General features: G+C 36.8%; 1 pseudogene across 1 annotated transcript; it reads right to left on the bottom strand.

The window, feature by feature from the left end:
• Nucleotides 1-350: 350 nt before the first annotated feature.
• Nucleotides 351-10,065, bottom strand: LOC122308438 (annotated as a pseudogene). The gene is made up of 10 exons (XR_006242044.1): nt 9,690-10,065; nt 6,549-7,123; nt 6,082-6,461; nt 5,701-5,787; nt 5,279-5,609; nt 4,348-4,758; nt 4,081-4,140; nt 3,748-3,981; nt 1,800-3,008; nt 351-1,344 (listed from the first exon to the last, which is right to left on the bottom strand). The product of XR_006242044.1 is annotated as a pyrophosphate-energized vacuolar membrane proton pump-like (transcript).
• Nucleotides 10,066-26,145: the final 16,080 nt, after the last annotated feature.

The following is a 26,145-nucleotide window of genomic DNA, read 5'->3' as shown; positions in this document are numbered from 1 at the left end:
TAAAAAGCTCAGGATTCACACTTCCATCCCATGCTCTCTCTCTTTCTTTCTTTCTTTTTTTCAAAAAAAGAAAGTTAACAAGGTGAAGTAGAGGAAGTTATAAGGAAATTTCAACTATGATAGAACTGGCAGCAGTGACCACAAAAAACATTTAAACCATAACTTAACAGAAGAATTCTATACATCATTCTCGCAACATTCCTTGACGTGGCATCAAGTGATAGGCCCACAAGTAGAACATAACAAATGTCTCCAATCAATTAGTACCACATCATGGGATGGTGGGAAGATGAGGGTAAAAAGGATGGTGAGTAGCATTACTCTAATAGAACAGTATCGATGCTACTTACCACTGAGACGAAACATGGAACTTAGTTGTTTTCGCCATTAAGAGTCTCCAAAGAAGATGCCAGTGCAGCACTGCCTTCCGATAGTTTTGGCAACATGCGTTTTTCCCATGAGACGTCAAACTTCTCTGCATCCTCAAACAGTTGCTTCCGAAGAACACCATGCAAACGCCCAAAGAGCTGCTTCTTCAATGATTCAAAAGAATGGTCTAACCTCTCTAGCTGCTCCATCGCATTTACATTGTACATGAACAAGCCATAGTAAAGGTCAAAGCTATCCCCTGCAGTATTCTCCACCAGATTTAACAAAGTCTCATAACCTTTTGTGTTAATAGGTGTTGACTCCAACTCCAACTTTTCCAAAACCCTTCCCATCGTGTGGGTAATGAACTGTGACCCTGCCGCATGCCAATCATGTTCTGCACAACTCATTTCCACCATTCGGCACCCTTCTCGTGCAAAAATATCAAGAAACCAGTCACACCGTGATACTCTTGATTCATCACTTCCAACTCTAACCTTATCATAAACAAAAGGAAGACCATTCCACCCATTTTTACCACTCTCAGGTCCAAACATAGGATGTGTGCAGAGAACATCAAAATCTGGTGGCAGATTTTGAAGAAACAAACTTCTAGGAAATTCTTTCACAGAAAGTACATCAACAAACAGAGTACTCCTCTTCAGTCTCTGAACTGGTAATGACTTCAGAACTTTCTCAGTAGATAGAATGGAAGTACAAAGAAGAATAACTTCAGGGTGCTCTTCACAAAGATCATCTGCATCAGAGAAGTAAGAAACTCCTAATTTTTTTGCAACATCAGAGTAGTCCGATCTAGAATATGCCAAAACAGTGTGTCCTTGGTGTACAATAGCCTTCGCAAGGAACTGACCAAAGTTGCCAAATCCAACTATTGCAATTTTTAGTTTTGAGCTGTCACCAAAGCGATCAGAGATCTGCCCTTTGTACTCATTCGGTTGAGCAACATCCTCAGACCTGAAAGTTTGGATTAAAACTTGATGAAAATTGTAAATATGATTTTTGTAGAATGATTCATCCCCAACCCCAAATGATTTTGAGCCCACTATTTGCCTATGTTGACTGACCAATTGTTGATGTAATCCCACCAGGATCACAGAATCCAGCAAACAAAGGAAAGAAGAATTTCACCGCCACATTCTCGGTTATTATCTCTTTCAAAAAAACAATAAAAAATAAGAACAAAGCCTCAACCAGCATCAACAATCTGGTTGATGGTCCTCTTATTGCTTCAAATTTAAAAGCTCTTCAATGTTGAAAAGATCAGAATTACACCAGGCATACTCAACGAAACTTCTCTCCAGATCTAACACAAAAAAAGCGACTGACGAAATATACAAAAAAGAATAGCCCGCAATTAATTAACGAAATAAAAAGGACCCCATACCAAACTTTAATATTTTGGATTTTACCTCAGAGCCAATGCAGAAGATGGCAATGCAGCACCATTTCGAGTCCGAGCGCTACTTTCCTGCGAGTTTCGCACCTTCTCAAACAATTGTTTCCTCACCACATGATGCAAGCGGCCGAAGAGCTCATTCCTCAGCGCCTCGAAAGCCAAATCCAACCTCTCCAACATCTCCAACGCGCTCTTATTGTACATGAACAACCCGTAATACAAATCAAAGCTATCCGCCGCCGTGTTCTCCACCAAATCCAGCAAAGTCCCATACCCCTTGGTATTAATCGGCGTGGACTCCAAGTTCAACATCTCCAATACCCTCCCAACTGTATGGGTAATGAACTGTGAACCCGCCGCGTACTTGTCGTGCTCCGCGCAGCACATCTCCACCATTTTACACCCTTCCCGCGCGAAAACATCGAGGAACTTCTCGCACCGCGAGATCCTCGATTCTTCGTCGCCAATTCGGACTTTTTCGTAGACAAAGAAACACCCATTCCAGCTGCGCCTGGCGCTTTGGGGTCCGAACATTGGGTGCGAGCAAATCAGATCGAAATCATTGGGTAAAAGGTCTAGCAGCAGATCTCTGGGGAGCTCTTTGACCGAAAGAACGTCGACGAACAAAGTACTACGCTTGAGTCGCTGGAGAGGGAGGGAGCGGAGGACCTGTTCGGTGGAGATGATGGAGCTACAGAGGAGAATGACTTCCGGGTGTTGTTCGCAGAGGTCGTGGGGGTCGGAGAAGAAGGAGACACCGAGATTCTTGGCTATGTGGGAGTAGTCGGAGCGGGAGTGGGCGAGGACGGTGTGGCCTTGGCGGACGAGGGTTTTGGCCAGAAACTGCCCGAAGTTGCCGAAGCCGACAATGGCGATTTTCAGGTGCTGGCTGTTGTGGAAATGGGCAGAGGCGAGCTTGGATTCATAGTCAAAGGGCTGGGCGGCGTCGAGGGCCCGAATGCGTAGTGGTGTGCGGCTGCTTAGAGAGAAGGTGGGGGTAGTAAGGGGGTTGAAGAAAGAGAAAGCGTGGTGCAGAGGGGAGAAATAGAGAGAGGGTGTAGATGGTGGTAGAGTTGAATAATGGCGGTGAAGAGAAGAGAAAGAGAGCATTGCAATTTGCGGGAGCAAGAGGAGCTCTCTGATGAGATTTGTGAAACACAGTAGAGACAAACGCAGATGGGGAGGTAGCAGCAGTACGCGTCGGCGTTGCCCCCTTCGAGTTCTAAAAGTAAAAGCTCCTCATTGTCCTCAACCAACTTACCAAGCGCTTCTCTTATTAGGCAAGCCTTTTTATTTCACATGAAAATATCCATTTGTAAGAATATTTGTTACTGTGCTTGGAGATCACATCGCATTGCTATTTATTTCAAAGTTGATCTCTAATATTTAATTTAGATAAATGTTTTATTTATAAAAATATTTTAGAAAAATAAATCTACATAATTTGATGGCGGTAACACTTCTTATTTAATTTATATACAGATTTATTATATTTATAAAAATAAAAATTAAAATTAAATATTAACGTGTGTGCCTCCAGAGTTTAGAGCAAGATGGCTTATGGTGTGTTTGGGGGCCATGATGCTCAACGGGAAGGATTCCCGCATCACAGCTCACCTAAACTCGCTCCTCAGAGGGAAAGCATGGTTGCACTGATCCACTTTAAAATTTAAATGTATGTCCTTTTAATAGCATTTCAATGAAGCTCTTGCCAAAAATAAACAGGGAAACAGGTCATAATCTTTCTTAATAGGATACTGAATTATAAAGCAGTTCCCAACTCTTCATGGGATTGAACACTTACTACATCATCATTATCATCGTCATCAACCCCTAAAAAGGGTTATTCCTCTGCCGGTCCAACTCTGGAGGAGAGAATTTTTAAAAGGATAATATGTTCTAAAAACTACTTCATAATTGAGAGCAAGAACTAAGAAGACAAAGGAAAAGAAATGGCCAACCATCCCTCCTTGTTTTCCCATCTCCTTGTTTCAGATCTTAAAGAGCAGGCCGCCATGTGTAGCAAAGAAGGGAGCAAACACAAGTGACTCAACTGCCATTAGCTTGATCAGAATGTTGAGAGATGGTCCAGATGTATCCTTGAGTGGGTCCCCAATAGTATCACCAATAACAGCTGCCTTATGCGGATCCGATCCTTTTGGACCAAGGTTTCTTGCATGCTCTGAAGCACCAGCCTATCATTTCATAACAAAATTCAGAACATAATACATACAACAAATTAGACAGGAAAGTTGAACAGGGAGTCGAGAAAAGATTCCCTAGAGAGTGTTTACCTCAATATACTTTTTGGCATTATCCCATGCGCCACCAGTGTTAGACGCAGAGATAGCAATCTGTGAGTGTAGACAAATAAGAAACATATGTATCAAGTATAGCTTTAGTGTCCCCAAGTATTAAAGACAACAACAAATCAAATGACTGCTACCACACTGTTGGGACCATAAATATAACTACCTTACGACCTTGATTAAAAGGTATGCTACTTAGATTAGACTACAGCTACACGGGGATCTTTCCAAGCATTGAGGCTATAGCATTACCTGTACACCAGAAACAAGGGATCCGGCGAGGACGCCGGCGAGAGTTTCCACACCAAAAAGGATACCTACAATAAGAGGTGTGAGCATGACGAGAGCACCAGGTGGGATCATCTCTTTGATAGAAGCATCAGTGGAGATCTTAACACAGGTAGCATAGTCTGGCTTGGCAGTGCCCTCCAAGAGACCTGGGATGGAGTTGAATTGCCTGCGCACTTCCTCAACCATCTTCAGAGCTGCACTTCCCACACTCTTCATCGTCATGGCAGAGAACCAGTAAGGAAGCATTGCTCCCACAAGCAAGCCAATGATCACTTTTGGAGACAAGACATCAACTGTTGAAATTCCTGCACGGCTCACAAAAGCACCAAAGAGCGCCAGGGACACAAGAGCTGCTGAACCAATTGCAAAGCCCTAGAACAAAAATATAAATTAAGGCTTTTTATCGGATGAAAAAATAGTTCGGCCTTCATGCAATTAGGTATTCTGATCAAGTGTAGTTATATTGTTTCATCAAAAAATAATGAGACAATCTTATTCAAGCTGTGTGAACCACATAGACTTGGTCCAACATAAAATCCAGAGATACAACCAAAGTGTCAACATCCAAGCGTATATTTTTTTATAAGTAAAAATAATATTTTATTGAAACAAGTAATAGGCATAGCCCAAATACATAGGAAGTATACAACATCCAAGAGTATATTAACATGCTTTTGTGTAAACTCCACCCGAAAATTGAAAGTCCAAGAGAAGAACAAGCCAAGTGTCAACACATTAAGGTCTCATAGGTGCACCGAGCTATATATTAATGTGCATTTCTGAAACGTCAACATCCTTCCTCGAGAAAAGTGGGCATGTGGGATATGGCACAACACCTTATGGATACCAATAAATGAAAAAAAGGGCATGTAGGATTTGAGACTTTTCAAACCTTTCCAATAGCAGCTGTGGTGTTTCCTGCAGCGTCAAGGGCATCGGTTCTCTCTCGAATCCTGTGGTTCATGCCTGCCATCTCAGCAATGCCTCCAGCATTATCACTGATGGGACCATACGCATCAATGGCCAATCCAGTAGCTATGGTGCTCAGCATTCCAAGGGCAGCCATTGCAATACCATACATAGCAGCAAAGCTGAAACTAACATAGATACAAACAGCAATGGCAAAGATAGGAATAATAACAGATTTGTAGCCCAATGCAAGGCCAAAAATGACATTAGTAGCAGCTCCAGTCCGGCAGGAATCAGCAACGTCTTGTACAGGACTGCAAGAAACAATGACAAGCAAGAGTTGATTTAAAACACCAATCAACAAAAGCAGAAAGGTGAATTCATAAATGCTTCCAAAACTAGTACCTGTAGGCATTGCTAGTGTAATACTCAGTGACAAATCCAATAATAAGCCCAGCCCACAAACCAACAGCAACGCACAAGGACAGCTGCCTGCACACACAAAACAAAGGCAGCATGGATGTCCTGAACAACCATGATGACTCCTATAAACACATTCAACTAAATCAGAAAACATGGAGTTGCAAAATGCCTCTCATTTGATTCATTAAACAAGCAATGAAAACACTACTCCCTCCATCCCCAAATGCATCTTGAGAAAAATATAGATATTTTGCTTTTTTGAGGAAGGCAGGCCTCAGAGATGAGCATGACTTTGAGTGAGAGATTTGTTTACTTTTTGAGAAAAATATATGTAGTTTATGAAAATGTCAAATAAATGTTTACCAGTTCTTCACAACTTTCTGAGTTCCGAAGTTGAATATGGTGAAGGAAAGTGGGAGAGCAATCCAACTAACAAGTGCAACACCAACAGTCATCAAAATAGTCGAAATGATGAGCTGCCTCTTCAATGCTGGTTCAATTTCTTTCACATCATTGATTTCAAAGAAATCAGTTGCAAATAGAGTGGTGATCAAACAAACAAGGATACCCACAGAACTAACAATGAGAGGATATAGCATTGCAGTAAAGTCGTGATTGATCCCAAAAGAGGAGATGGATGCAACAACCAGGGCAGCACAGGAGGACTCAGCATATGAGCCAAAAAGATCGGATCCCATACCGGCTATATCCCCAACATTATCGCCAACATTATCAGCTATGACCTGACAAGAAGCGGGGCAATTAAAAGTGTGAACAGGAAAAGAGCTATTTCATAAACCAAAATTTTTCTGAGAAGTAGAGATCCTTACAGCTGGATTTCTAGGGTCATCCTCAGGAATGTTTCTCTCAACCTTTCCAACAAGATCAGCACCAACATCAGCAGCTTTAGTATAGATACCCCCACCAACTCTACCAAAGAGAGCCATGGAAGATCCTCCAAGACCATAACCAGTGATAGACTCAAAAAGGCCTTCCCAATCATCACCATAGTACAGCTTAAAGAGATTGATGGCAATGTAAAGCACCAAGAGACCGTTAGCAGCAAGAAGAAAGCCCATGACAGCACCAGATCTGAATGCTGTGATAAATGCCTTCCCAACGCCCTTTCTTGCCTCCAGGGTGGTTCTAGCATTAGCATAGGTAGCAATCTTCATTCCAAGGAAGCCAGAGGCCACCGAGGTGAAAGCACCAAGCAAGAATGATATGGTACTGAAGATAGCAGTCGCAAGAGCAGGCTTGCACAACTTGGTTGGATCATATGTGCAAGTCTGACTGCTTGTGCTAAAACCCTCCACAGAGCCAAGGAAAAGGAATGTCAATACGGCAAAAGCCACCATGAAAATACCAACATAATTGTATTCCGTAAATAGGAAGGAGGTTGCTCCTGTAACGTCAATGCACCACATTATTAGTGAACCCCAAAGGACTCTTCAAAAATTGAGAGAAGATTTTGGAACTAATGAGATGAGAAAATTATCAGGCTATACTAGTGCCTTTAATCAGCTTATAGCAAGACATAAAAAAAAATAAAAATAAAAAAAAATAAAAAAAAAAAGGAAAATGGAAATAATTTCCACATATATAACACAAAAGACAAAATCAACACCTTAATAAGATTTACATAAAAAAAATTTACAAGTAATATAATTTACATGAGTATAACAGTAACTTCAACCATTTTTCTGTTGTAGAGGGGCTTGCTTTATTGGATGGCCTAAGAATGGCGCAGCAGCTTGACATTAGAAACTTGTTAGTTGAGTAGAATTCAAAAGTAGTTGTGGGATGGCTCAAACCTGGTGCTTGCAATCTCTGGTATATGTGGGACTTTTGGGAAGAAATTCAATCTCTTTTCCGGATTCTAAATTGCCGCATTTATCACATATATAGAGAAGCCAACATGGTAGCTGATTTTTTAGCAAAGGAAGGTGCTAAAAGTAAGATCTTGGATTTTGATAGGAATAACATTGGTATTGGACATATGCGGGGTCTTTTACGGACGGACTATTTGGAATTGCTTTATTTACGTAGATAAGTTCTAGCGTCTTGATTGCTTATATATGGTTATTTCTCTGCCTCAGTGAGGGTTTTTTTAATAAAGGTTCCACTTATAAATAAATAAATAATTAAAAAAAAAAATCCTTCAACCATTTTCTTCTGATAGCCTTGATAACAACTTAAAGCATAGATTGAGTCTTATTAACAACCAAGGCCTATCCAACAAGCTGAACGATGCTTGAAACTGCTGATGATTCAACCTTTGAGGTGAAAATATGAGGAATGATTAAATCGCAAAGAATGAATACATCCTCAATTCATAAACACTAGGGAATCTTAATCATCTCGAGTTACATTCAGATGCAGGCGAATATAGGATTTTAAGCATTCTGTTCTTCAAAAATAACTATACATCTATACAGTGTACAAGTGGCATGCATGTAGAAGAATGGGGCCCATCCAGTATCGGACACACCAAATTTATTATCAGTATTGATGTTCTCTCCATACCCTCGGAACAGCAGAAGTGCGTAATGGTATATTTTTCGAACTCATCCAGTATAATGATCCTCAAATGAAACGTCCCCCTCCAGGGCAGGGTGCATAACCACTAAAAACGCTACATCTCACGTTAGGACGAGTTAGACGCCATCTTAAGATGAATATAAATTACTCCAAAACAAAATGTGTCTTCACCGTACACGCACCAAGGAAATTTCCAACAAATGAAAAATAATTGAAAAAGTAAGAAGAGAAAAAACCTAGAAAAGGTGAAGATTATTATCTATTTAAAAAACAGGTATTACACCCTCTGACCTAATGTTAAATTAAAGGCACATCTATGGTTAAGAAATTGAGATCAAGAAATGATTATAAAGTAGGTGGCAATTAGCATGGTAAATACATCCAAACACGATCAGTACTTCAGTCTTTTCAAAATATAGTAATTTCAATGAAGCTGTCAAAAGGTGGCTAATCAGCACGCATCCCCTTCGTAAGGGAAGTTCCATGCTCAGCATGTGAGTAAAAAAAAAAAAAAGTTACCGTGCACCCAGTGTAGAGCTGCATCCTTCAACCAGTGCTGTGGATCCAGCCATACGACCCAATGTAGGGAGGGAGACTGGGAGTACTTCAACTAGGGTATTGAACAATTTATCATGTGGTAGTGAGTGAATTGCCATGTATGTTTGAACGTCCCGGAAAAATAACCAAAGAACATAGCACTAAAGTCTAATAATTATGACAGAGTCCAAAGTCTAGTGTGATTCTGCATTCCAGGTCCGTATGAATAAATCATTAAGTACATGCATGAGAGAGTGTGCATGATCACACCCAGGCACCCACTCGCATGCGCACATAAAGAATGATAAACATTAGAGATCGAGTAAGATTTAGCTACCTACTTCTTGCGTAAATTAAACTGTTTGGATGACTCTTTTGCGTATACAGACAAAATTAAGAATATGAACCAATGTTGATCACGAAATATAGAAGAAAATTTCTCAGTGGACCCAGGTCCAGAACCCAGGGAGCAGTTTCCATATCAAACGGTGAAATCATAAAATTAACAGCAACAGCTTAAACATGCTCTGATTAGTCATATCTTACTCAACAGTCAACAACACCCCAATAATAAAACAAAATAAAGTAATATACTGTCCAAAAGGGAGAAAAACAACTGTTGCTTTCACGCACAATCCCTGCCAACAGACCACCGACAAGGCGTCACCTATCAAAATAAAACGCTTCCCGAACGGAAGAAATTACTTCAAACGCGTAGTCTCAAACAAACAGCATAAATCCAGAAAAAGTGAACAATGAAATCGAAACACTACGAAATCTGCCAAGACAACCCATCACCAGATGGGGGGGAGAGAAAGCAAGCAAAAAGAAAGAATTGAAACAGTTAAAAAGCATTCGAGTATTTCGAAACTCAAGGAGAGAAATGGAAAAACCTTCAGCAATGGCGCTTTGGATATCGGCGCACTTGAGGACGACGTTGTGATCGGTAAGGCCTTCCTCTTCCTCAATGAGGTATTCGGCGTGGCCATTCTTGCCGGCGCCACCGTCGTTAGCTGCGGAGTCGAGACCGTGGGGCGAGAGCTTGACTCGCGAGACGAGGAGCCACTGGACCAGCGCGAACGCTATTGCCACCAACGCGCACGCCGGAATCAAAATCTCAACCCCGATAGCTGGCAAGAGCGTCTCATCCATGGCCAAACAGACCCAATATTCCACAAACAAACAAACAAACAGAGAGTGAGTGAGCGAGTGAGTGACGGTTTCTGGCGAAGTAAATGTCAATGAGAAATGAGAACGAAGCTTGTAATTAATATCATGGGGACGAACGCGATGCCTTATGTATCTCCATGTCTACGTACGTACGTGCCATTCCAAACAAAATTGTCTACGTACTAAGTACAATAAAAAGTTATCCTACTTGTAAATACATCATCCATGTTATTGAATCATAAAATTTGATTTGAGGCGATTTTAAATGATTTGAATTGATCTATAAATAATAATATTTTATAAATTTCATTAAGATTTATTTAAATGTAAGGAGCGGGCTATTTTGTTGCTTGAATAGCATTACTCCATTTGACCCCTAGGCATTTTTTTTATATTTTTCTTTTCACATTTTTAATAGATTTAAATATTTTTACAGAATAAAAAAAAATACATTAATACATTTAAAATTACTTTCTTAATTATTAAATAAAAAAATTTACTAAACGGTACACTTGAGCGGCACACTTGAGTGGACATAGTAGCTTTTTTTTAAATGTAAATATATTAATATGTGTGTTTGAATGTATAAATAAAATTTAAATAAATTTAATTTTTTTATCAAAAGTTATAAAAAGTAATGAATTTTATTAATAATTTGTTTGATATGAGTTGATATCATTTTAATAATCAAATATAGGTTAAATGTATTTTTTCTGTTGACTTATAAATAAATTTATTTTTATTAAAAAAAGCCAACATAAGTATAAAATAATAAAATTATAATTTTTTTATAAATTTAACGATTATTGTATTATTGGAGACATCACATGCAACATTACGGGAAAAAAATTAATAAAATTTATTAATTATTAATTCGTAAATATCATTAAATATTTAAAAATTTTAATTTGTATAATTACATTGATCCAATAGGGTACGGTCAGATTTGATAGAAACTGTGAATACATGAGAAGCAAATGATAAATAGCCGTATAGGACAGATGGATTCCTATAAAAGAAATTTCGTTGAGGGGAGCGATGGGTTGGATTTTTCTGCCCCTCACGGCTGGTCATGTATTTTTGCTCATCGTACAAGCTTCTTGTTTCTTGTGTATCCTTTTGTGCATGGTGGTTGTGTAGATCCAACTTAGAACTTGTTCATGTTGGTTTTATTTATCTTTTAGGAGGCTTTTTGTGGATTTAGTATATTAAAGTTACGTTTAGATGTTTAATTGAGTTGAAATGAGTTGAATTCTTAATAAATAGTAATAAATTGAGATGTTCGAATGAGTTTTGTGAGACCCACCTAAGAACACTCTCAATGGCTTTTATATTATACACAAGAGAAATGCTAGGGACAACTGGCTTGCATCCCCGCCGCGGCCTCAAGTCCTACCTGGCATACTCCCTAGACGACGTCGTTCTAATTTGAACAACAAAACAAACCGAGCCACCCACTTCGTCTTCTCTCCATCTTCATCTCTTCACCCAACTTCAAAACCCACCATCTTTGGCGTTCTCTTCACCCACCATCAACTCCTCCCCACCAAATCACCCGTCTTCTGGTTTCTTAGACTTGTTGTGAAATGAACGGAGAACGCCGACAAACTCAGCAAAGCTAATCACTTTTTTGCCAAACCGCAACCATTTTTTTCCAACCACATGCACACGGAGACACCACACAAAGCTGACGAATGCACGTGATCTACCAATTGTTGTCTCGAATCTCATATTTGTAGGATATGCGTGATTTTCCTCTATTTTCTCAACAACCAAACATATGGTTATGGATTATTGCAGACTATTGCGTGGTTTTCTTCTATTTTCTCAGCAACCAAATAGGTTGTTATAGACTATTTTCAAATTTTCCTTTGTTTTCTCAGCAACCAAACAGATTTTCTTTTGCTTTCTGCTATTTTTCTCAAAGTATTTTTGCCAGGCTTCGAGTTTGATGGGATGAGAATGTGGAGAGAAATCAAAGGGAATGAGAGGTTATGGAGATAAAGAAGGAGAGGGAAAGAAATGAAGAGAAAAGAGAAGGCAAAGGGAATCCTATCTCAAAAGAAAACGATGTTGTTGTGTTTTTTATGCCACGTAGGATACGAGGCCGCAGCGAGGGCATCTCGCGGTTGTGCATAGCGTTTCTGTATACACAAAATGTAAATTATTTAAAGCATTATTCTAAAAAAGAGTTCCATCTGGTTATGTAAAATGAAATGTAAATTAGATTTAGCTACAGTAACATGTAACGGGTAATGTTCATCATGTAAATTTTTATTATTATTTATATTTCATTTACTTCTTCATTTTCTTTTATTTTGATTTTTACGATGTGAGCAAATTCTTTTTATTGTTTATCATTTAAAACATATATATTTCATTTTCTTCTAAAAAGTATCTTGAAATATTTTTAAACTATTTTTTTTCATATTTTGATTTTATTTTTAATTTTTATTTGACTTATATATTTTTGCTTTATGTGTATAGGACTAAATTATTTTACATTGTATATAAAAATAAATTGCAAATATAAAAAAGTATATGGATATTGTAAATTTATTGGTAGAAATGAAATATTTAAAAAGAATAAAAAAAGATTATTTAAATAATATAAAGAAAAAATAGATAATCTAATGGATGGCATATTATAAAAGTCAGTATATAAAATAGAAAAAGTGAATTTTCGTTATGTAATTTAAATGATAGGATGAAGAATCTACTGGGAGTGCTCTAAGATGAGTTTAGATGTATTTGAATGTTAAAATGAGTTTATATGTTTTTATGAGAAGTTGAAGAATGTAAAGAGGTGTTGAATTGAAAAAGGTTGTGGGTCCCATATGTAAATAAGTCTTGGGTTGAGTGATATTTAGTAATTTAAGAGTTGTGTAATTGGATGTTGGGCTAGGCTTAAATTTAACTCAACTCATCTATCCATGTTTCAAACAAAGCTAAGTCATGAAATATTAGATTATATGGGTCAACATGAATATGACTGTTTTAATTAAACGGATCAAACCTTAAAATTAAGCTGACCTGTATATTTATATTTACTTAATTAATATAATTTCATATAAAATACATAGATAATTATATAAATCATTCACAATTATAATTTGATTCATAATAAAATATTTTTATGATCAATATCCAATCCAATGATATAAAAGAGAATTAATATTTTTATAAAATAATTAAGTAATTAAAATTACAATTGAATTATGATATGATGTAATGGGTCCTATCCAAAAGAAATGAAGTTTGAGGTAAAAACTTCTTATCACACTTTGTGCTTCATTGGCAATCTTTTTCCTTAGAAAGGTCATCTAACAACAATAAAGGTATATAAAACTAAGAGTTTTCCTTAGAAAGGTCATCTTACAACAACAAAGGTATATAAAAGTAAGAGTTATGCTATATACAGTTATTTTTATGTATTTTTTGTGCATTCTATTGATTTAATTAGCTAAATCAGTTATTTTATATTAAAAAAGTGATGTAATCAATCACATTAGTGGAATACTAAAAAAAGTACACAAAAGTGACTGCATATAGAATTTTTGTAAAACTAAACATTTATAAAAACTGAAAATAGAATTTATTCATATCATATGGGTTGATACTAGGGATTAGGGGCAATCGACAGATTGCAGCTGTATAGAAGATAGTACCGTTATGTTTAATGTGGTGTACATGGAACGAAAGAAGCGGCTGCTATTTTGAGAATAGGGAATGCTCTCCAGATGGTTTTAGGGGTTTTTTCTTTCATACATTGTTGTTTTGGGCCTCTTTTATTGTATTGAATTAAACTAGTTTTAATGACTTTTACGCTACTATCTGTAACATGTAGTTTGTAATTAGACTCTTTCTTGAAATCTTCTTGTATACTTGGGTTTTGTCTATTTACATAGATTGATAAAAGTTTTTTTTATGTGTAAAAAAAAAATATGGGTTAGTTGTGGGTTTCATGGGTTTACTTGCAATTGACTCATTTATTAATCGTGTCTTATCGAATCAATCTATTTTAACTCAAACACATTTATATCAAATCTACTCATATTTATTATTGTGTCATGATCGTGTTGGGTCAACATGTAGTGGCATATATTAGCACCCATAATCTAGTCGGGTGGCTTTTTGGGGTTTAAGATAGTTTTTTTAGAGATATATTCAATCTACACATAAATCCTACGCAATAAAATTTACATATCAACATAATTTAATGTGATCTATCAAATTGTAAAATTATTTTTATTATAAAATAAATCTAATATATTACATTAAGCCACGTTATTAAATCTTTTTGTATAAAATTTGCATGCAAACCAAACATTTCTCAATTCTTCTTTATTCCAAAGTGTTGGCTACTTTGTACGTGTGAATGCTATCCTTGATAGTTAATATATAATCACATGGCAGACGATCATGTAAGACTTATAATGACGTTTAGTGTCATGGTCCCACCCATCCAAGACAAGCTTAACTTGTCTAATATAAAAAGAACTTACTTTCATCTTCCTCTTCTTTATATCCACAAATAAAAGAGATCCTTCCTTTTAACAAAGTTATACGGACTGCTGTCAAAGTTTTAAAATCATGTTCTATTTCCTCTACCATTGTTTGAAGACAAATATAAATAGAAAATTCTACACCAACGTAATTAGATAAAATTGAGATAAAAATATCATATATATAGTTAGAATAAAGATTCAATTTTAAAAGAGATTAGCTCATCATGTCATGTCATGTGCATGGGGCATTTGTTCCTCAAATTATTATATTCTCAAAGTCGATGGGTGAGCACTTAAATAGTAAATTTTGATTTAAAATTTTAAATTTTAAAAATTATCATCTAAATTAAATTATTTAATTACAAGTTTGTTATAGCAAAAATGTCACAATTTGGATAAACATTATTTGGTTGCTTAAAAAAAAAAAAAAATGGGCTTAGGCATTTCAAAAGCCCAGGAAAATTAAGGAACAAGGTTAATTACTTGCTTTCCACTCTATCAAAAAAATAAAAATAAATAAATAAATAAATTTTGTTTGATTATATAAAAGTTAAAATTTAAATAAATTATTATTATAACATAAATTTTTAATAATAATTAAATAAAACAACACGAGAATAGATGATTGGTATAACAAACGTGTCCTAAAGCCATTACCAAGTCCAAAATCTGGATTAAAGTTAGATAAAGCCTTTGAAAAAATTACTCCACATTGGACTATCCATCATAAAGTTAAAATAATAATATTATGTATTTTAATAATAATTTTTTTATATATTTTGCAAATACACTCTATATATAATTAAGAATTTAATTTTTATTTAAAATTATTGTTTTCCAACTATTTTTTTCCTCAACCTAATTATCTAGCATAATATTTATAGAATAAAATATTGTCTTGGAGATGAATAGTGGCTAATCAAATTTGACGAAAATTTTAAAATTAGTGCAACTCAAAACTCAAGCCATGGAGTTTTTAAAAACTTCAAGAATAAAGTCTCTCGAGTAAAGCTTGTATTATATATACACTTATAGTTGACTTTACAAATAAGGAAATGAATACAAGAGAAGGTAAAGAAACATATACACGGAAAGCTATAGTTGTACATGCCTAAACTAAAGTGAACATAAATGAAACATATATAGATGGAATGTACACAGATGGCATGAGCGCATGTCAGGGGCTAATGTTTTGCTAATTGATCTTATAATACCCCCTCAAACAAAGCCTCACATCAAGATAGAGGTCGAGTTTGGATCTAATGGTTTGGAATGGAAATTTGGCAAGTGGCTTGGTGAATATGTATGCAAGTTGTAATGAAGAGGTGACAAATCGAGTTTCGAGAGCACCAAGGGCCACTTGTTCACGTACATAATGAATGTCCCGTGTAATGTGTTTGGCCCTGGCGTGGAGCATTGGGTTAACAGATAAATGAAGTGCACTCAAGTTATCACAATGCAGGATTGGTGGTCTAGAAAGTGGTACATGAAGGTCCCGTAAGATGAAGGTGAGCCAAGTGAGCTCGATAGCAGTTGACGCCATGGACCTGTATTTAGCTTTGGTACTGGAACAAGCAACAATTTGTTGCTTTTTGAAACTCCAAGAGATGCAGTTGGATCCAAGAAAAGTGCAAAAGTCAGTTGTGGATCTTCGAGTAAGTGAGCATCTTGCCCAATCGGCATCTGAGAATGCATACAGGTCAAGTGAGCTTGCAGCAAGGATACAAAAATTTAGATTGAGAGTGCCATGCACATAACACAGGATTCGCTTGACAAATTGGAAGTGTTCCGTAGTTGGTGCATGCATGAACTAACAGACAAAGTTCACACTATAGGAAAGATATGGTCTAGTGAAGGTCAAGTATTGGAGTCCTATAAGTTTGTGATAGTAAGTTGGATCGCAGTATGCTGTAGTGGAGGTATGGGTCCAACCTTTAGCGGGCATTGGAGTGGCTATGGATTTGCACTTTCCCATAGATGCATGATCAAGTAGCTCGCGAGCATAACGTCCTTATGAAAGGGTGAGACCTTGTCTATTACGTGTGACTTCAATGCCAAGGAAGTGGTGAAGTGCACCCATATCCTTGATGAAGAACTCGCTTGCAAGTTGAGAAATGAGCCACTATATTTGACTTGTTGTATTACCAGTGATGATCATGTCATCGACATGCAGTAGGAGAATAAGTATGCCATGATCAGAGTGGCAAACAAATAAACTTGGATCTGAGACACTATAGCAAAATCCGAGTTGCAGTAGAAAATTGCTGAGACGATCAAACCAAGCATGCCGTGCTTGTTTGAGGTAGTAGAGTGTTCGACTCAATTTGCATACATGTGATGGTCTGTTTGGATCTTCAAAGCCTAGTGGCTACTGCATATATACTAGAGTGGAAAGGAGCCTATGTAGGAATGCATTTCTTAGATCAAGCTGGCGGATTTCCCAGCCTTTTACCACTGCAAGAGTGAGAACAATTCGTATACTAGCAGGGTTAATCATAGGGGAAAAAGTTTCATGGCAGTCGAGGTCATCCACCTGATGAAATCCTTTGGCAACTAACCATGACTTGAGTCATTCAACAGAGTCATCGGGTTGTAATTTAACTTTGTAAATCCATTTATAACCCACAATATTCATAGCAAAATCTTTTGGAACCAGTGTCCAAGTTTAATTTTTGTGTAGTGCAGCAAGTTCTTCATACATCGCTGCCAACCAACCAGGATGCTTTTGAGCAACAATAATGTCTTAAGGCACTGGTGGAATGGATGGAGATAATGCAACATGTAGATTGACATATTGCGAGTTTGGTTTTTGAATTCCAGCCTTGGCAAGAGTCACTATTTAATGAGGGGAGGTTTGTTCCTACATAGATGCTTAATTTGTGTCATTTATGGCAGTAGAGGTGGCAACACCAGTTGGTGGTTCAGCAAGAAGATTATCAATGGTTGCTATACCAGGTTCTGAAATGGATGGTTCTCAAGTTAGTGTAGACATGAATTGGGGCGTTGCATATGCAGACAGTGGCAAAGCAGTTGTTGTAGGGGATGCAGAGCTTGTGTCCCAATCATAAAAAGATGATAAATCTCCATCAATAGTGGCATGTCCATATAGGTTTGTTGGTGATGAGTAAGGAATGACAGACTCATCAAATACAACATGCTTGATATATAGATACGGCCAGTGGGAGGATGTAAACATTGTGTATCCCTTGTGCTTGTTTGAGTACCTGATGAACACACATGGAATAGACTTTGGGTTAAGCTTTGTATCTCAATAGTTGCCAAGAAAAGGGAAACAAAGAGTTCCCAATATCCTTAGACTAAGATAATCTGGAAGTCTGTTGTGGAGTCGATAGAATGGTGACTCCACGCTAAGGGATTTTGAGGGAAGTACGTTGATAAAACAAAATAGCTGTAGAGAAGCAATCTGTCCAAGGTAGATGGGCATGGAACATCATTGTGAGTCCAAGTTCAGTAATGTTTCGAGTTTTTCTCTCTACCTTGTCTTTTTGTTCAAGTGTCCGTGGACAAACTGATTGGTGAACAATTCATTTTAATTGTAAATAAGATGCAAAGGCATGGAATAAGAATTCACAACCCTCGTTACTTTGAAATATACAATTTTTTCCATTAAATTGACACTCAATATGCTTGTAGAAAACATCAAAGCAGTCAAGTAGATCAGATTTATGCCGCATTGGAGAAAATCATGTAAAATTAGTGAACTCATCAACAAAGATGGTGTAGAACCGAAACTTTTCTCTTAACAAGACTAGGGCAGGTCCCCAAATATCACAATGGATCTTATGAAAAATAGATGTTATTTTATTATCTCTTGGAAGAAAAGGAAGTTCACATGATTTTCCTTTTTGACAACTAACACAGATGGAATGACTAATAGATTTCGAAATTGAGATCATTTTATTTGAATGTAAGTAATCCAAGACTTGTTGGTGAGGATGTCCAAGCCGTGATTGCAAATAACGGAATCTGTTTTATGAAATCTTGAAGGAAAACATGCAATTGGGTCTCCATTAAATGCATATAGTCGACCCCGCCTATGCTCCTTTGCTAGAATTTTCTAAGTTGCCTTCTCCTTGATCATAAAGCCATTACCATAAAAAACAACAATAAGTGGGTAATCTATTGTGAGTTTGCTAACTGACAATAAATCTTTGGTGATAGTAGGCACAACAAGAACATCATTGAGTTGGAGATGAGAACCTATGGATGTTTTTCCAGTATGTGTTATAGGAAGGGATACTCCATTTCCAACCATAAGACCATCAGATCCTGTATAATTCTTAATGTAGAGATTACCTAGATTGTTGGTAACATGATCAGTGGCTGCAGAGTCTGAGAACCAGTCCAAGTCCTGAGAGTCTACAAGTTTCATTGCAGCAAGTGCATGTGGGATATTGTCAGCTTGGAATGAGTGATTAAACCAATTGAAACACTTGATGGTTGTGTGATTGCACCTATTGCAAATCTGGCATACTGGGGGACCATCTTTCGGAGTGGAGGCAGAGGATGGCTAATTTCTTGAGTTTGTATGTGGAGGTTTTAAGGAAGAAGAGATACCTTGATGGAAACCACGTCCCTTTGAATTGAACGTCTAGTTATTCCTCTTGTATTTATTATTTTTTTGAGTGAAATAGGCCATTTGAGGAGGAGGTGCATCCAGTTTGTTACGCTTAGTGTAGCTCTCAAGTAAGGTAACAAGATCTGAATATAATGGAATTGTAGAACGCATCATTGTAGTGGCAAAGACCTGGTACTCCTTGCCAAGAACATTAAAAAGGCACCACGATTTTTTATGATCGGAGATTGGCTTCCCAATGGCCGAGAGATCATCACATATAGCTTGAAGCGGTGCAGGTACACTTGTAAACTATCCGTGCTCTGAGAAATGGAGGTGAGCCTCTGCGTTACAGTATGATCAGAAGAGTCACGCACAAAGGCAATGCATTCCAGACTTCAACAGCAGTGTTGAGGCCAACGATGATACCGAGTACTTCCTCCGATAGTGTTGCAATGATCCATTTTTTACAAGGCGATCTGTTTTCCACCATTGTAGAAATGCCAGGTTGGAAATCACCCCAGTGTGGGCACCTTCAATAGTTGAAGGAGGTTGGGGTGTCTCACCATTTATGAATCCCTGGAGATCATAGCTCTCCAAAATGTTGAGTATTTGAGTCTTCCAGAGAAGAAAGTTGGTTGGTGTGAGTCATAGAGAGACAAAGTTTGTGACATTTTGTGTTTAAAAAAGACGAGTTTGCCATGGAAGGAAAAAAAAATAGTTCTTTCTAAATTTTACTGTATAGGCTCTTAATACCATAACGACTTTGAGAATAAACTGTCTCACACAATGATGACAGAGTATAACTTGTATTATATATACACTTACAGTTGACTTTACAAATAAGGAAACAAATATAAGAGAAGGTAAAGAAACATATACACATAAATCTATGGCTATACATGCCTAGCTTTCCTATACATGCCTAAACTGAAATGAACATAAATGAAACATACATAGATGGAATATACACAGATGGCATGAGCGCATGCCAGGGGCGAATGTTTTGCTGATTGATCTTATTAGTTTTGACTACTCTAATGCAGACTAATTTTACTTTCCGTAACCAAAATTTGACTAGGCCAATGTCATTGCTCTAGACCTAACTTGCATTTTACCAAATTGAGCTAAAGTGTACCGAATAATTTTTTCTATTTTTTCACTTTTTAAATTTAATTTTAAATGAAAAAATAAGTATAAAGTTTAATTTTACTCAAAAAAAAAAAAAGAAAAGAAATTGATTCGATGAGTCCAAATATCTCTTCTTTTGGAGATGATTGGGTTTCCTCTCCAAAATCAAAATTCCAATGACGTGTGTTACCTATCTGCAAACGATGGTGATGTGGATGGAAATTAGGGGGGACTCTTTCTTTCCATTGTACTAGACTGGAGGAATTTCTCAAACACGCATGTACACTCCTTTTCTCACTCACTCTGTCTCTCTCTGGGCGTGTCTCACACAGACTAGGCTCTAAATTTCTTGACCATACGTCCACGCGAGGACATTGTTCCCTTAAGCACTGCTTCAACACCAAAAAGTCCCAGACACACCCATAGGGAGAGAGAGAGAGAGAGAGAGAGAGAGAGAGAGAGAGAGAGAGATTCCACAAACTCGAAAGCTCGTTGTAGGTGGTGGTCTATCTCAGCCACTAACCCTCTTTTTGGTGTTACCATTATATATATATTCATAAATTTTTATTGTTGTTGTAGTTGTTATGGGGAAGAGAAAGCGTATTCCAAATCAGAGTGACACCCAGCCTCCCATTTCGTCCTCTCCTTCTTCAGGTTGATTTTTTTCTTTCTTTCTTTTAATTAATTGATGGGCTAATGCCAGGAAAAAAGTTAATTCTCTTAAATGATTTCTACTTAATCGGGCAAAAACTTAGTTGAGGTTTTTTCTCCCCCCATTTTCATTTTTCTCAAAAAGAGAACTAGGACGAAAAATGTTCTGATGAGGGTTTTGGATTTTTTTTTTTTATATTCTTTTGAGAGTTTCATGATTTATCTGCATTTTTAACTCATAGTTCAGTTTGTCTTAAAAGTGTGGTGCTACCAGTTTTTACGCGTCTCTTTGCAACTCTCTCTCTTTGTTATTCTTTTTCATCTTCTTCTTATTATTATTTACTTTTGGGCTATTTTCTTTGTGATCAATGGGGCTTTTGTTTTTAATCGGTTTTCTTGATTAGTTTAGTGCAATGGAAGTATAAATCACAAGTTGTGCATTGTAGCAATTTGTGTATTGATGGAAAAATACTTTCATTGATTTATTGCAATTAATATTGTAGCAATTGTCCAATATTTTTACATATAAATTCAGAGAATTTTGAAAGTTTAATTTAGATGAATCATATATTGATTGCACCTTTCAAGTTATTTCTTTTTGAAGGAGCATATGGTCAAGTCACTTTGAACCATTCAGGTGCATTTCGAAATATGTCTTGATTTTCAAGAGTTAGAAAGAAAAAAGAAAAAAAATCTGCATGATGTTTTCTCAGTTAACAAACTTCATTTCTACTACAATGAAGACACTTTATCTACTGTTTAGTACATTTAGAGACTAGCATAACCATATGACATGATATTCAAGAACTTTTCTTATTGCACAGTTGAATGAGTATTAGTTAATGCCTTTGTATTAGCTTTCTGTAATACAGTGCTAGTGTAGGGAGTCTCTGTTACTCAAATAAGTGGTCCCACATATCTTCCTTCCATATTGTATTTTGCTACTCCACTTCTTCTTTTGGGCCCACGCTGGGGCAGGGGGGCGAGTAGGTCAAATAGAATTGCTAAGTTTATAATGTTGACCTCCTTTGTCGATCCTGTTGTATTATTTTATATCACATGAACAATGGAGTTAATATGATACTTGGGTCCATTTGGTAAGCATTTTTAAGGTCACTTTCTTTGTTTTGGGGTCTTTTTGGTACTAGAGGGGATTCCCCCCTCCACCATAGCTCATGCAGCAGCCATGTTCGAGTGATGGCAACTATGTGCGGATCTGCCCCCTCCACTATGGCTTGTGTAGCCTCCATATTCAAGTAATAGCCTGATTTTTGTGGGTGTATGAACTCTGTTTCCTTCATTGTTTGAGAAAAAATTTTAAGAATTGTTTTTGAAAAATTTCCATTTGGCTTCCCTGGTTTTAGTTCTCAAGAACAGAACTGTTGGTGGAGAAGTCAATGCCTTGATCTTGGTGTTGTTGGTCTATGGTCTATCTGAGTTTGGCCTTGTATGGTTACACAAATGAGACAAGATGAGATGAGAAATCTATGAATAGTAGTGAGATAATTTGTTAATAGTAATGAAATGATTTAAGTTAAGATGTTTTATAGGATTTTGGAAAATGAGGGAGAAAAAGTTAAATAAAAATATTATAAAGTTAAAATATTGTTAGAATATAATTTTTTAATATTATTTTTGTTTTGAGATTTGAAAAAGTTGAATTGTTTATTATGTTTTGTTTGGAAGTTTGAGAAAATTGTAATTATTAGATAATGATTAGATGAAAAAGTTGAAGAGTTTAAATTTAAAATTGAAAAGTGTTTCTGTTTAAATGGTGTTTTGATGTTAAGATGAGAAGGGATGGGTTGAAACCATCTGTGGCTAGGGCTGCAAATGAACAGAGCCGCTCGTGAACAATTCGAGATCAACTCGTATAAACTCGACTCGGATTCGGTTCATTTAATAAATGAGTTGTTCGTGAACATTAATATTGGTTCGAATATTAAACGAGCAAAACTCGTATAATCTCGACTCGATTCAGTTTAGGCTCGTAAACAATATTCGTATAAACTCGATTTGACTCGTTTTGAACTCGTCAAAATACTCGTAATATTTATATATATATATTTACATATATACTTACATGTATTCTTTTATTATATATATTTTATATGCTATGTATATTATTTTTTATACTTTGTATAAGTAATATATATAAAAAATAATATATGTTGTTATTTGAAGTTTATGTAAAAGTAACATGTTTTATTATTTTATAATAATAATTTATCTAGTTCATAAAAGAATTATTGAGTCAAATATAAAAATTTTATAAAAATAAACAACTCTAATTGATTGCGACACTTTCTTAATTAATCATATTTTGATTATTTGGACATATTTAATATTACATCAATGATAATCGAATATTTAATATTAAATTAATAGTTTAATTATGTAATTTTTTAAATGACTTTAATGTATTAGGCATTCTTGATGCCATATGTATTGGAAAGTGACAATGAATCAATGTCACATTGATATCTAGTTAAAATTGATTAAAAGAAATAATCTCATTTATTTATAAAAAAAGAAAAAAAAAATCTCATTTGTGCTTCAGCCAACCAAAAATAAAATAAAATTGTGGATCAGATTTTAATTGAGTTCGAGTCGAGCTACTCGAGCTCGTATAAACTCGTATATTTTTTGTACTCGAGTTCGAGTCGAGTTCGATCATCATTTATTTTATACGAGCCGAGCTCGATCAGAAATTTTCAATATTTTTCGAGCTCGAGTCGAGTTCGAGTGGATATATATGCTAAATGAGCTCTTGACCCCCTGCTCAAATTCGACTCGATTCGGTTCGTTTGCAGCCCTATCTGTGGCCTTAAAGGGGAGGAACTTCACCTATCATGGATATAAGAGTTTGATATTAGCTGGAAATTTGCAATTCTTTTCTCGAAATGTAATTTTAGATTTTCTCTAAATGAAGTGAGAATGATTAGTTTTTTGTTTTGTATGTTCTATTGTAGGTACCATGCCTAGCTCCTCTAGGATGGAATTAATGTCAAAAGAGGTTAGTGTCGTATCCTTTTTTAGATAAATGTAACTACTATTTCTAACTTTTTAAAACTTTTTAGGCAATGTCCTTCGTCTCTTATTAATGCTGGAGATTCCTAAGACAGTTTTGACTTCAATGACGATTAAGAAAGAGAGAGTCTCCTAATCCACTATTTTTTAACATCATTTTTCTTTTTCATTCATGCATAGTTGTATCATTATATTTCTATTTTTGCAATAATCTTTGCATTCAATTGACTCTAGTGAACTAAAGACTCTCGCTTCTGTCTTGGATATTACAGATGGTTCAATGAAATTAGTAAATGCCAATCCTACTGTTGCGAATCATCATCAGAGTCTTGGGCGTTCAATGTTTTTAAAACGGTCTCGCCATTAGTATGCTCATCAGTACTCGAGGCGCAATTCAGCTAATCATGCCAATGCATCAACTTCTTGTGTCAAAGGTGCTTCTTTGCGTGATGCGAGACTATCCTTCAAGTTGGCCACTCAATTTACTCCACATACTGGATATAATCCAGGTTCATTTTTTTTTCTTCCATGGTTTTGAATTTTGGCCAATTTTACCAAATCGAATTTCATTTGATGAAAATTTAGACCAAGGAAGGGGCTTTTACTCTACTCGATGAGATGTCCAGCTTTATGATGATTTCGGTGCTTTAAATATTGTCACTGCCAAAATGACATATCAAGTGATGAATGGGTATTAAAGAATGATGAGTCAGCTGTCACACAAACAAGAGCAAAACCGAGAGAGAGCAACACCACTACATGCCTAACAGATTCCCAACAGTTTTGATCATTACGTTTGTGCTGCACATATGCTTGAGGGCACTTTTGTATATTCCATCTCTAATATTGTATATTCCTTTTTTTTCCTTTTTCCTCTTGTATATATAGGCTACTGTACATTTGCTCAAATTACTTTTCGGTAAAGGAAATAACAGAGTAACTTTTTTCATCTCTTTCACTACTCTGCTGCATTTTTCTTCCAGCAAACCAGACCTTTACACATTCTATCATGGCATCGGAGAGCCAGGTTGAAACTCCAACTCTCAACCTCACTGATCTCAGCAATCCAAATAACCCATACCGTCTAGAAACCTCTGATAATCCTGGCACCATTCTGGTCACCGAACATCTCACAACCGAGAACTTCTCCACTTGGTCCCGATCCATTCAGCGAGCACTGAGGGCCAAGAATAAACTTGGATTTCTGGATGGCACTATCCAAAAACCCCCCACTACCTCTGCACTCCTTCTCTCTTTGTGGGAACGATGCAATGACATGCTTGTGTCCTGGCTTCAAAATGCTATCAGCCTACCTCTTCGTCCATCGGTTGCCTTTGTTGATGATGCTCGTGCATTGTGGCTTGAATTACAGGACCGGTTTTCTCCTCAAAATGGCCCCCGCATCTATGAATTGAAGAAAACTCTTGCCAATCTATCACAAGAATCTGATACGGTAAGTAACTACTATGGCAAACTTAAATCAATATGGGATGAACTCTCCATCTATGACCCATTACCTGTTTGCTCTTGTGCCTCAACGAAAGTCATCTCTGACCGATACCAGCGAGATTGTGTGATCCAATTTCTGATGGGTCTCCATGACTCGTTTACAAATGTTCGTGACCAGATTATGTTAATTGATCCTCTACCACCTGTCAACAAGGTATTCTCCTACATTCAACAACAAGAACGTCATCATCTCATCACCTCCGCTGCTCCTCCAGTTGAGACCATTGCATTGGCTGCACGTCGACCATCTCAACCTTTTCCCAAGCGTGACAAGCCATACTGCACCCATTGTAAAATCACAGGCCATACTTTGGCCCAATGCTTCAAGTCTGGAAATGCTACAGCCCCTGTTTGTACTCACTGTGAGATGACTGGACACACGGTTGAGCGTTGCTACAAGCTTCACGGCTATCCCCCTGGACACAAGTATTACAAGTCACGCCTCAATGTTGTCTCCATGGACAATCATTCTCCAGCAACAATCACTGATCCAAGCAAGATGTTGACTAAAGAGCAATATCAAGAGATTATAGCCTTGCTGCACAAGACAAACTTGACTACTTCTCCATCTGCAAACCAACTTCAACTTATTCCTCCAACTCAAGCCCCCATTTCATCCGCTGCTGGTATCTCTTTATGTTTGTCTTCCTTTTCTTCTACTTCTCAAACTTGGATCATTGACACAGGGGCTACAGATCATATGATCTGCAGCCCCTCTCTCTTCACCACAATAACATCCACCACCTCTAATTTTGTTAAACTTCCAAATGGAGA

The sequence above is a fragment of the Carya illinoinensis genome, chromosome 4, assembly GCF_018687715.1.
Source record: "Carya illinoinensis cultivar Pawnee chromosome 4, C.illinoinensisPawnee_v1, whole genome shotgun sequence".
NCBI classification, from domain to species: Eukaryota; Viridiplantae; Streptophyta; class Magnoliopsida; order Fagales; family Juglandaceae; genus Carya; species Carya illinoinensis.
Note: the sequence above shows the minus strand (reverse complement) of the source record. Positions and strands in the feature narration are given on the sequence as shown.